The sequence below is a fragment of the Aptenodytes patagonicus genome, chromosome 17 (genome assembly GCF_965638725.1).
Source record: "Aptenodytes patagonicus chromosome 17, bAptPat1.pri.cur, whole genome shotgun sequence".
In the NCBI taxonomy this organism is placed as follows: Eukaryota; Metazoa; Chordata; class Aves; order Sphenisciformes; family Spheniscidae; genus Aptenodytes; species Aptenodytes patagonicus.
The window spans coordinates 6329051-6342494 of record NC_134965.1 but is presented as its reverse complement, the minus strand read 5'-3'; positions in this window follow the sequence as shown (position 1 = coordinate 6342494).

The following is a 13444-nucleotide window of genomic DNA, read 5'->3' as shown; positions in this document are numbered from 1 at the left end:
GGGACACACCAAAGGGCGTCCTTGATTCCACCACCCCCATGAGTAGGCTCCAAACAGGGTGTCAGAGGTATTGAAGAGATGGATTTGGGAGAGTAACGGTGATGGGAAGGGTCTGGGTGCTTTGCTTTCCTCCCCAGGGTCCCCATCCATGGCTCCTGGGTGTCCCCAGCCAGATGTGGGTGTCCCCAAATGGCACCTGCAAATCGGCCGCTCCCAGTCCGGCTGTCACCCTGTGGTGGTGGCAGGGCCGTGGAGATGATTCAGGTGTTTGGGATGCCAGTAAAGCTGCCTTTGGTTCCAGTGCTGGAGAAGAACAGTGCTCATCTGGCTACTATTTTTATTTTGCTGAAAAAATGGCAGTTTTGGGTTGGCAGAAGGAAATGAGACACCAGTTCAAGGTCAAGCTTCAGTGGCTTTGGCCAAAAAAACAGAAAAATAACCCCATGTGGATGAATCAAAGCATCTGACCTCACAGTCCCAGAGGGGGATTTTCTTTCGGCTCTTTGCCCAAACCCAGAGCCAGAAGCTGGCTGCAGTCATGGAGAAACGTGTGGCCAGGGGACCCTGCTGCCCACACCCACTGCTCTCCATGGCTCCAGCTCGGCCCTTGCCTGATTTTTCTGTCCCTTTTTCTAGCCCCATCCCCAGTTTCCAGCATTTTGGCCACTGCCCCGCTCTGCAGTGCTGCCCTTGACCCTCCTCTTCCCCCCTCCATCACAAGGATGCTGTGGGATGGAGCATCCCTCGGGGACAGCTGGAGGGCTGATCTGAGACGTTGATTTAATGCGAGCGCTGCAGTTTACTCACTAAAAGAGGTACAAATATCACCCGTCAAGCATGTAACCCGGGATTTGGTCAAGGGGAAAGGGAATTCAATAATTTGTCAATTATATTATTCAATTATAATATTCCCCGCCGCTTGCAGTGGCTGGCGAGGGCAGGGTCCAAAAGCTGCTCCAGTGGAATGCGCCCATCCCATCCCTGTGCCACCCAAACGTGCGCCGGTTCCTCAGGGACACGTGTCTTCACCAGCGTGTCCTTCTCTGCTGAGCAGCAGGTGCTCTGAGATGTGCCCTCAATTCTAGGAAAGCATCAAGTGGTTTTACTGGGCTGGGCCAGGATTTCTTCACCTCCCCATCCCCTGCCCAGACCCTTCGGCATCCCTGGGTAAAGCACCAGCAATGGGAGAAGGGAGTTAAAGTGGTTGGAAAATGCTTTTAACAAGCCTCAAAGCCACTTTGTGTCCTCACATTGTTTCCAGTAATAAAGTTGGGTTATTACAAAAATCTATTACCATCAAAAGCCGCTGATAAACCTCCAATCCATTCGCCGTGAGGTTTAATATTCCTCCTGGAGAGCTTTCTCTTTTCTGCGGCACCGGGCCCTTATCTGCCATCACCCACCTGGGTGGGCTGCACCGCGATCAGATTGGGTTTGCCATTTTGAGGGGCGTTTGATTTCTAATCCGCTGGATTTCAGTTTCAGCATGCCGGAGCTGTTGGATCCTGCTGGGATGCAAAGGACCCACACGAGAGGGGGACAGGCGGGAAGACTTGGGTGATGCTGTGGGGCTCAAAGGTGTGAGTTGGGACCCCCCCCAAAACTGCCCCCCACATTAAATATGGAGATTTTATTAATAGCAAAATTATCTGCCAGCAGATGAAGTGCAGAGCCCTGCTGCATGCACGAGGGTTCAAGGGCTGTTGCAAAGAGCAGCAGCTATTTGGGGGGGCACGCTGCATCCCTGAGATGGGCTGGCAGCAGAGCAATGGGAAATGGGATTTTTTTCCCCAGTTTCTGGCAGTTTTAGAAAGGTGAGAAGAGGAATCTGCTTTGGGATGGTTTCTCCCTCTTCCCCTAATTATGGGCAGATGGAAACATGGAGGAATGAGGAATAAGGATTAGGAAATAAGGCATAAGGCATAAGGCATAAGGAATAAGGAATAAGGAGTAAGGACTAGGACAGGGTCCATCCCTGGCCCCAGGCTCCGATCCCAGCCCCATGGACCGGGACCACCCTGCTACCGCAGACCCTGAACAAAAAAGCATCCTCCTTCTAGCCAGGTTTTGGGGCTGCTCGTGCAGGGGATGCTGCCAGAGCCGCCTCTAACTTCCAGTCTGGGTAGGTGGGAGTCCGGGATGGAGACTTAAGTGACAAATTGCCTGCTTTTTAGTGGGATTAAAAATAGACGGCAGGCTCCTGGGATGGTACTAACGCTCTGGCAGATCTGGCTTGCAGCCGGGCTGATAACGCCGGCGCCGGTGTGTTTTCCGGAGAGCTCTGGGAAGGCAGATGGGGAGACAGCAAGCCCTGCGGTCCTGAGAAAAGCAGGGCTCGCTGGGGTGGGGAGGTGAACCTCGAGCCCAGGACCAGCATCGACCAGGGGATGCTGTTAATTGCTATCAGAGGTGCAGGGCCCCAGGGGGCTGCTTGCCCAGTTTGGGCTGGGCTGTTCCCAGCCTGGGGAGACTATAGCCCCTAAGGAGGATGGGGGCTGGCAGGGCTGGTCGGGTCCTTTCTGCTCTCACTGGGCTCTGCTTTGGGGTGGAAAGGATTTTTTTCTGGGTTTACCCAAAACTGGCACATCTGCATGGACCCACCGCTCAAATCATGGCTCAGTTTGGTGTCCCTCTGCTCATTTCAGGGTGCCTCAGTTAATTTTGGGGTCCTTCTGCTCAGCTGCAGCCCTTGCTGCTGCCCTGAGGTCTCAGAGGCATATAACTAAGAGGTGGTAGTGCAAGAGGGGGATAATTAATTGGGAACACTAATGGATGGAGCAGGGCTGGGCAGGTGCTCACAGCCCCCACTGGCCTGGCTTTTCCCATGGGAATCATCCCACCGGGGAGCATCCCTGCCTCCCCTAGCCCTGGGAGGGCCATTCGGGGCCAGCCCTGGCACTGAGCACCTCCACGGAGCCCGCGTGGTCTCGTCGGCTTCTGGATGGGGAACATAAATCTTTCAAGGCTGCAAATGTCTTTTTTTTTTCTATTCTGGGTGAAGAAACTGGATTTTTTTGCAACTCTCTTCAATGTCACTGGTATGAAGACATGGGAGTGGATGCAGTTTGTGCACCGCAGACCCCTCCCTGCACAGCCAAGCAGAAACTCGCTGCCTTCCCTTGCCTGCCCTTTGCATATTCTTATTTTTCTTGCTGCCTGGTTCTTTTGGGAGAGTTTTGTGTGTGCCAGGATGATGCCTGATGATATGGAGAGGAAACTTGTACAGTGTCAGTGCCGTGGGTTCAGCCCCTTGTGCCATCTGTGCCCCATGATATGGGGGGACTTAGGCATCTGTCCTTGGAGAGGATGGGGAAGCGCTTTCCCATGGGAGCAAACAGCCTGGTTGCTTGGGGGGGGGTGTGTATCTTGGAGGGAACATGTTGGTCAGGGCAGTTTGTAGCAAATCCCAGTGATTTGTGGGGTCCTGGCCCTCATGAAACCCTAAATCAGTGCTGCTCCCCCAAAATTCACCTTCGGGCAGGGCTAGGACCGGGGCTGGGAGGAGTGAGAGGGGAAGCAGGAGAGGGGGAAGCCCCAGGGGGCAGGGGGACTGGCGGGGGGCTGTGGTGGGACCCCCAGCCGTACTCTTTGACCTGCGGGACACGGTGGCAGGGTGCAGCTCCCTCTTTGCTGCCCTTTCATGCCCTTCTGGAAATGACGCAAAATGCAAAACCATGTGCACAGGGGTGAGCGGGGGTGAGGCAAAGGGAGGTGACAAAGGACACCCTGCAAGTCGGTGGCAGGGGCTCAGCCCTTTTGCCCACCTCTTGCAGAGCCCTCAAAGGCCAGTTGACATTGCAAAGCATAATCCCAGGCTGGGGAAATGCAGCCTGTGCCCTGGCAACCCCCAAGCAAATGGGGGACCCTCGCCCTCCACGCCCGGCTCTGGGAGAGGAAGATGAGGCTGAGGAAGGATGCAATCATCCATCAGACCCCCCGAGGAGGTCCAAAAAGGGCTACAGACATCAGAAAAACCAACCCCACGTCCAGCCCCATTAGCGGGGTCGATGTAAAGGATGCATCAGACATGTCACCGAAGACATCGGGGGCTTTAATTGAGATGTGACCACCTGTGGCCAAATACTGAATCATCTTTAGCCAGATACTGTCAAGATCAGGAGTGTTTCGTTCAAAATTGTTGCTAGAAGCCTTAAACACCGGCTTTTGCCACAAAATTGTGATCCTTTCCCTGCCTGCCCCCGAGACAGCCCAGCAGCTATCCCGCTGGAAAATCCTCCCTCTCTCCTGACCATTCCCCATCCTTCCCTTCCACGTCTGGACTTTCTAGGGGCTTTATTTTATTTTAAATGGCTGCTGCATATTGAGCAGAGAAATGATGTTGAAGGAGGCTCTTTTGACCCCAGCGCTATAATTATTCCAGACTCCAGCAATGCATGTGGTTCAAATGCTATTTTCCCCGACGCCTCCCAGCCCTGGCTGGTGGCTCCTTTCTGTCGGATACGGGATTGCCTGCGGTCCCAGTGGCTCAGTGCAGGTGATGGGGGATGCAGGCAAAGCCCTTTGCATGGGTTTCCTGGCAGGTGCCCAGGTGCAAAATGAGGAATTTTCCTGCTGGTTTCAGGCATATTTTGGGTGAGACCCAATTTCTGCTGTTTCTGGGGCTGCCGCTGCCTACCCCCTGCCAGCTCAAACCCGTGCTGGCCACAATGCTAGTCCTTCTGGTGCAGGCAGCAGGTTGCTGTTGGCCCCTGAGGGCAAAGCAAGGAGCCGAACCCAGCCCCTGCTCCTACCTCTGCCTTCCGCGTGCATTCGCCTCCCCCCAAATCACAGCAGCCCATTCCCATTCGGGATCTGCCTCCTCCATCCCCACCCCAGGGCTGATGAAGGGGTTAATCCACTTGGCACAAAACCAGATGGGAAAATGTTTGCTGCTAAATGAGCTCCTGAAAAATTCATGGTCCTAAATGGTCTTCCAGGGGGTTCTTCCCCTCCACAAGGGATGGGAGCCGCCCAAATCCCAGCTGGGAGCTACTAATGGCAGGAAGGAAAGGGCTTCGCTGAGCCCTGCTCCAGATGGGATCCCGTACCCCCAGGACACCCCGGCCATTACCAGGGTGGCCATTAGGCAGCGCTGGGGCTGGCCCAGATGAATTAGCAGCTGCTCCATCACTATCCCACCGGACATGCCAGCTGGGCAGGTGCTGGGGATGGGGCTCCGAGCTCCGGGATAAAAGCCGGGCTCCAGTTTCACCTCCTGAGGCCGGCGGGCAGGGGAGGTTTCCACTTGCCGGGGTGGGCAGGTGCCCCATCTGCCCGCAGCGGAGCCCTGACAGCCACTCGGGAGCCTCTGGGGGGAATTAGGGCTGTGTTTGATGACTCCTTGCTTGCAATTAGCTGCTCCAGCACTCAGTTGCCAGCCCTGGGGGGAGATCCCCGGGGAGGTATCTGCTGGTGTTGAACCATGTCCTGTGGGAGGAGGCATGGAGCGGGCATGGGGGAAAGCCCCCTCCTGCTGCTGGGGTCTGACATTTTGGAGATGTTTGGGTGCTTTTTGGGGTGCAGCAGGATGCCCAGCTTAGGGCCACTCTGCAATGGGTGCCCTGTAGGCGACGCTGGTGGTGGTGGGACCCTGGAGCTGCCACCACCCTGTGCCCAGGAGCAAACTGAGCCAAATGCACTGCAGTGCCTCCAAAAACAAGGCAGGCTGCAGGATGCTCAGCCGGTCTCAGCCCTTCTCCCAGCGCCTACCCCTGCTGCTGTTTCCGTCCCCAGTGAGCGCTGTTGTGACAGGTCCAGCGAAGGGGAAAGGGAGGCCCTGCTCGCTGCTGGGGCCTCTCGCCACTCAGCTGGCAATGGTCCTCAGCCCTGGCCAGGCGGTGTCGGGGCAGGTGGTGGAGGGGCCCCGCTGCGGGGGGATGTGGAGCCACTGGTACGGGGGCCCTCAACTGGAAAGGTCATGGTGGCCGTGGGGAGAGAGGGGATCCAAGATAAGGAGCATCTGGGGGAGGAGGCAGAGAGAGGGACTGTGGATGGGTGGAGGGAGGGAGGGAGGGAGAGATGGGTGGACGGAGGGCTGGAGGGATAGAGGGATGGGTGAGGGATGGAGGGATGGAGGGATAGGGTTAGATGGGCAGGGAGAGGGTATAGAGGGAGGGAGGGAGGGAGGGATGGGAGGGCAGACAAAGAGAGGGTACATAGGGATGGATGCATGGATGGGTGGGTAGGTAAATGGAGGGACAGAGAGAGGGTATACAGGGAGGGATGGCTGCTGGCTGGACAGGTAGTAGCTGACCGTCCCAGCAACCAGATCCAGAGTTAGATGGACCTTTGCTCTCAACTGAACTGGCCATTTTCATGCTCCTTTGGTAAGTACCCCAGCCTTGGAGAGCTGGTGGGATCTCATCCCGCTCGGCCACTGCCAGGCTGTCAACCTCAGGCCAGCTGTGAGCCCCGGTGTTTACCGAGCCTGTGCTTGGGGGACAGCCACCTGCCAGGCAGGCAGGTCCCCTGCCCTCAGGGGACAGCCCACAGCCAGGCACAGGCAGGTCCCCTGGCCCTCTGCCCTCTCTGAAGGGCCAGTTTTTCTTTCCATTCCTGCCATAGCACCTCCGTGGGGCATGCACAGCTCCGACGCCAGGGCTGGACCGGTGGAGAAGCCACTCTTGCCACGTTTCTCCCACCCTGTGTCTCGCCATGGCTCTCCTCATGCCAAAAAGGGACTTTTCGAGGCTGAGACATGTGTGTGTTTTTGTCAGTTTTCTGCCGCCTTCTCCCCAGGTTACAGTGAAAACCCATTACTGGGATAATCACACAGTGCCAGTCTTTGCCTCATCCCACCAGGACCCATTTTGCAGGGGTTGGAGTGTTCATCAGCTGGCCTTGGGTGGATGCGCTTCCCCGGGAGGGATTGCTGGTGGCAGATGGACACGGCAAGGGGTGAGCCGGGGGGATGTGGTGGGCGCAGGGCTGAGCATCCCAGGAGCGGGGGAAGTGGCCAAACAGCCTTTTCCATGCAATTCCCAGCTGAACCCACCTTAAGGACAGCCAAACCCGCTGGGAGGGAGCTGCGGGGTGGCAGGATGCTGAGGACCCGCAGGTCAGTACACGTCAATGAGCACATCTTGCCTGATTTGGGGCTGCCCAGGATGTTCCCGTACCCTATGCCTCACTCTGCAAATCAACCCAACTCCAGCCCAATCTTTCCATTGCCCACAAATTGCCCAGGATTGGTTCAAGCCTAGAGCATCCCAGCTGGGGAGATGGAGGTGCGGGGAGAAAGCGGCTCGGATCCTGCCCCACCGGGCACGCATGCACCAGAGGAGGCTTGTCCAGGAGCTACTTGGCATGATGGAGGGGACACCAGGGCCACGCCAGGGCTGTGGGAAGGCTGTGCCCCGCAGTGAGCTCATCCCCGCAGCACCATTAAGGGATGCGCAGCCCTAAATCCTCCACCCCTCCTCCACCCCGTGGCCCCTTATCTGATTAGGGACCGGGGGAGGCCTAAAAGCCTCGGGAAAATCAAACTGCCTGAGTCGAGCCAAGCGAGGGGGCGACTGGGAAACCAAAGCAAATGGGCTTTTCTCCTCCTCTTAAGTGCTTTTCCCTGTCTGTCTTTCTGTCTTGGCCAGAGAGCCAGGGAAGGGGGAGGGAGACAGGGATGGAAAGGTGAGTCAGGGTGGTTGGGTGTCCCTCAGCGAGAGCACGGGGATGCTGATGGGGACCAGTCCTGGAGACACGGCCACCACACGCTCTCCTGCACCCCTGCAAGGTCCCAAACAGCACAGTATGGGGAGTGAGGCTGGAAAAGAAGGGATTCTGCATTTTTTAATATGTTTTATATATTTGTATAGTTGTTGGTGAGGTCTGGGTGGAGGGTGGCAGTAAAGCCTCCAAGAGTGAGGTCCCTTTGCAGGCAGGGGCTTGCAGACACCCACCCTGCCTCCTCCTGCCTCCTCCCTGCCTTCTCCCTGCCTCCTCGCTGCCCTCCAGCCTGCTCAAGGTCTAGAAATAAATGGTTGCAGCTCCGGAGATGTTTGGAGATGATGAACGTCCCTCCTCACCCCTGACAGATCCCGGCTGTCCCTTCTGACTCATAGGAGAAACCAGCTGCAAACTCATCAGCCTTGTGAGAGGGAGCGGGGCCGGGGGCAAGGCTCACCCTGCCTGCTCCTGCCTGCCAGCCTGCTGCCTGCCCTGCCATGCGCCCTGCTCTGGGTGGGTGTATATCCATAGGGGCTATAGGGTCTGTGTCCCAGGCATTGAATCCACCGGTGCTCTGGGTTTTCCCGTCAGCCCTCCTGCACCCTCAGGCACCGCAGGGGCCTTGGCAATTGGCAGGTCGGGATCTGGCCATCACCGAAATCCCGAGGTCAGGATACAAAACATGCTTTTGTTTAAGGCAGAACCTGTTGCCTTCGGTTTCCCGGCGTCTGCAGATGCCTTGCTCACCTCGAGGGCTTGATATTTGATTTAGGTGCTGCAAATCCCCTCAACCCCTCCAAAATAACAACAAAATGACGGGCTGGTCCTCACCATGCTGCTCCCCGCATCTAACAGCACCCAGCACCGCGTGCTCGTGGCCTCAGCGCTGCCATCAGCCCACTGCTGATTTCGGAGGAGCTGCTTTTGAACTCATCCAAGTGGCTAAATCCTCCCCCGAATCTCCATGGGTTTTTTTATTTTTGGGGAAAAAAAAAAAAAGCAAACAGCAAGGCAAGAAAAGAAACGCTATTGCTGGCCTCCCTGACTGCCAAGATAACCGCCCCCTCCTAACGAGCTGCTGTAATTAGGTGCCTTGAATCCCCGACGCTGGAGAAACGTGGTGTTCATCAATTTTCTGTGAGGATGCCGGGATGCTTTTTTTTAGTATGGGGTGTTTCGTGCGATGGATGCTCTCATGTGCACACGAAGCACAGCCTGGCACCCATCCGCAGGGATTTACACCATCGGTCCTGCCCTGCGAGGGAAACCCAAGCTTTGGCATTTGCCTCTTTTTTTCCTCAGAAATACAGTCAAAAATGGAAATGGAGAAATTTCCCCATGGGGTAAACATTTTTGGAAGGAAAGGGGAAAAAATATCACTGCTGGTCTATTGAGATGTTCCCCTCTGAACTGCTGAGTCCGCAGGGTTTCCTACTGACGGGGCCATTTCATTCCCCCCATTGCCCCGTGCTGAGCCCCAACAGCTTTGATAATATTGACTTGTTATATCAGGTAAAATATTAAAGGTCTATGATATAGCCCAAAATTAATATTTTAATGGAACGTAAAAATTGAGGCAAAGACAAATCCAAACAGTAAAATTGAAATGAAACATTTTTATCTCACAAGAAGAAAAGGGCTTGGCACTACTGCTTTGATTTGCCCTTCCGTTACTTTTATATGCTATTAAAATATTCATTTTAATATTATAAATATTACATTCAATATCTAATGCGCCGTTACACTGTTTGGGGCACCCGAAAGTCAAAACAATTTGCTGGCCACAGATACCGTGGGGTGTGCTCAGGACCTGCAGCATCTCAGTGGTGAAATATCTCAGCAAGTTTCTTGCTTCTCCCACCCATTTTCCTCTGCCAGCATCACCCTGGGATGAAGGAGACCCATGGGGTGGCCCTGGGGACCAGTGATGGGGACAGTCCCCAGGTGGGTAGAGACAGGGGGGAAGAGGAGGGCAGAGCCATGGACCCACGTAATGAGCCACAAACTCCGCAAGGAAACCAGCTGGACAATTAATTACAATAAAAGGCTTTTTTTTCCCTTGCCTTAGAAATCATAATATAAAATTAATTTATGGCAATTACGGGATTTCTATATTTATGTCATTATCAGAACTATATAAGGAAAGGCAGATGATATAAATGTATTTCGGGCATTGCTTTGAAGGGGAGGGAATTGATATATATTTTTAATCACGTTCCAGGATCAGCCATTCAACTCCCATGCAGAATTAGCTGTTGGGCCGGGGTGTGAGTGCTCCAGCCGCTAACAAGGCAGCCGCCGTCAGAGAGAGCTTGCGGGTGAGGAAATTCCCCGCCTGCATTATCTTTATTGGAAAATAATGGGAAAACTGGAGGCTTGGGCTGAGGGTTTCACTGACCTGAGGCCTTCCCAGGGCTTTTTTAAAAAATTCTTTCTGGTTTTTAGGTGATTTATCTTCTTTGGAGGGTCCTTGGGGTCACAGCGTGAAAAATAACAGCCCAGGGTGTCCCCCAGGTGCAAACCCCCAGCCCTGGCTCTTGGCTTTTTGTTTAAAGCTCCCTGCAAAAGGTGGGGTTCAGTGCTTGCATTTCCCCACGCTGCCGCATCTCGGGAGGGGTTGCACCCCGTGAGCCCTCCCTGCCGCCTTTCATGGCCCCGTCCTTGCATTACCAGCAGAGCTGGGGAAAGCTCGGATGTGCCTTGGGGGGCATCATCCCTGTGGGTGCCTCAGTTTCCCCATGCGAGGGGAAAGGGGGGTCCCCCCTGGACCCTGCACCCATCACCCAGGGGGGCCTTCACAGCAGCCCCTGTGCCCACTGCCCACCTGCCTCCACGACACGGCTCCGCCGTGACGGCTCCGCCGTGACACCTCCGCAGTGACTCCCACAGGGATTAGGGCTGGATTCAGCGATTAGAGCCTCCCGGGCACTGTTATCCCAGCGATTAGTGCTGCCCCGGGATTACAGGCGGGTGAAATGCCAGCCAGGGATTACTGGGGAGAGGCCGGGCTGCCCAGCACTGTGGATGCTTTCTGCCCGACCCGGCACAAATGCTCTTGCTTGGGGTTTGCTCCCGCAGCTGGGATTTATCCGCGCAGAGGTCAGTGGCTCCAAAGTGCCTCCAGCCCGTAGGGTTTGCACCCCAAAGTCCTTCCCTGTGCAGGGGCTCGAGGGGCTGTTGCGGTTGGGTCAGATGTGATGCCATCGGGAGTGAAACCAATGCCACCGGGGTGAGCGGGACACATGGTGGGAGGTTACCAGTGCCAGCTGGTGTCCCCAGGCTGCCTGGGGGTGATGTGGAAAGCCAGACCCAGCCCTGCCTGGACATCCCTCAATGTTTTTGGGGCAACTCCTTGGGAAATCCATCCTTGGGCTTTCCAGTGCATCGTATGTCCAAAAGAGCAGGAGATGCTCAGGTGGGTCCCCACGAAGACGGACGGGACCTGCACTGGTGTCGCATTTTGACCTTCCCTGCCTTGGCTCCTGCTAAAATAACAGGATTTATCTCTGGCATCTTCCTGGTACAAGTGGCAACCCCACCAGCACGCTGGCTTCCGTCTTCACTCAGGGAAGAGATCACAGCTCCCCACTCTTGCCCACCCCAGCTCCTCCGCCTGCCACAGCCTGAGCCATAAATAAAATCCAACTGGGGTAAAAATACTTATTTCTGTAACAGTTGAAAAATATCCCAGCGGCGGTGCCAAGAACCTGCCAGAGGCGCTGCGGAAAAGCAGGAGGGATGGCACCCAAACACCCCGCTTTAAAAGCCCTCATCCATCAGCAGGAAAAGGCTCCCATGAATGGGGCAGGATGCCGCGTGGTCCCATCACCGTCCCCAATTCCCCGACCCTGGGGCCCATGTCGGAGTGGGGAAACTGAGGGTCTGCCCCGCCACCCTCCAGGCAGGCTGGGGAGGGATGAATCATGGCCGGGCCACTGCTTTGCTCTGTCTGCTGCTTCACCATCCCTGGGGATTCAAGCCCGTGAGTCAGCCCTCCCCTGCCCAAAGCAATTGGGAGATTGGCTTATAAATCATGGGATTTTTATGAAAACAAGCATCAGTCGCCTGGGTGGTGGTGTGGGGCCACTCGCTGCAGCAGCCGGGCCTTTTTCGGTCGCCAAAAATGATGCTCTGCCTTTCCTGCAGGGCTCTGGGTGGTGGGTTTCAGGGCAGACCGCATCTCCCTCCTCTTCTTCGCCCTGGTCCCTCTGCCATCCCCCAGCATCATTTGCAAAGACCTCCCAGCAGCACCCAAAGGTGCCAGGGGTGCATGGGGGCTCAGCCCAGGGACTGTCCTCCCCCCTTGGTGCTGCCGGGCTGCCGCTTCTTGGGGGCATCTTCAGCTTCTGTCACTGCTCAAGGTCAATGCCATTAATTGCCGTGAATTATTTTGGCATTAATGGAGATGTCTTATGCACTTCCACTGTAAATGAGGCTGCCAGGAGGAACACGCCGGCCAATATTTCCTGGTGAAGGGAGATGGGGAAATATACGGCAGCAGGGAGGGAGGGCGAAGGCACCTGGGGTGCTCACGGGGCCAGTGGAGGCAGGAAAACCTACGCTTGGGCTGGGGCGGCTGCACCGCATGTGGTGTGTGCACGCAGGGAGGGGACACGTGAACCACGTAGAGTATGGCTGCGGTGGGGACTCAGTCCCCAAACGCCGGCATCCCTGCTGGGCACTATGCAGTTTAGGGGAGCGTGGCATTCCCAGGGTGCAAAGGCAGCGATGCTCCCCAAAAACCCAGCTCTCCTGTGGCCCCGTACCGGCAGTGGCAAGCTGGGACGAGGGGAATCCTTCCCCAGCCATGCTGTGAGCATCTCCGGGCCCTGTGGGAGAGGATCCCTGGGTGTGTGGTGTGGAGGGGACCAGGCAGCCCACCAGGGACTGGGGTGAGGCAGTGGTTGGTCCCCCATCCCCAGGGGGGCACAGGGGGTCCCCAGCTATCTGCAGCCATGTGTGGGGACTGCAGCTGGGCCCTGCCTGCATGCACAGTGCTGCATGGAGCAGGGTGACAAGGCTAATCCCCCCTGGGTGGCACTGGCAGAGGGGGCTGGAGAGGCAGGGGGCACCCCAGCCACAGCGGGGATGGGGAAGGGGCCTAAACCCCGCCAGGCTGGAGAGAAGTGACCAAACCCAGCTGGCCTTCTCCATCCCGGGGGTAACAAGGCATGTGCCCCCCGGTGCTCCGCACCTCTCTGCTCCCCGCCCACCTCCTGCCCTGGGGGGGGTCCCCAAACCCCATTTTTTATTATTATCCCCTTGCATTGCAGCGGTGGCGGTACGTGGCACGGAGGGGAGGGGGCAGGGCCGGCCGTGCAGTTCCGCCCCCCCGCCGCACGCCGGGGTGCTGGGGTGGGTTGTTCGGCTGGGAACCAGCTTGGGGGGGGTCGGGAAGCGGGGGTGGGGGCTGCATTGCATTGCATCCCCTGGCATCGAATCGCATCACATCGCACTGCACCGGCGAGGAGCGGGGCTCCGCTCGGCTTCCACCTCCTCGCCCGAAGAGGAGGGGGGGGAGGAGGAGGAGGAGGAGGAAGGCGCCTCCCCCTGCCGCCCTCCCCTCGCTGGCACCCACCGGAGCCCGATGCGGCTCCGACTGGGCGAGCGGCCACGGGAGCGCTCAGCGGCGGGGCCCCCCCGGCGGCGGGCACGGCACGGCCGGCCCCGGCGGCAGGCGGGGGGGGCCCGGAGGGGGGCAAGGGGCAGAACCCCCCAAACTTGCCGCTTCCCCCAAGGCTCCTGCGCCCCCTCTTTAATTTTATTTGCGAGCAGGAGGGGG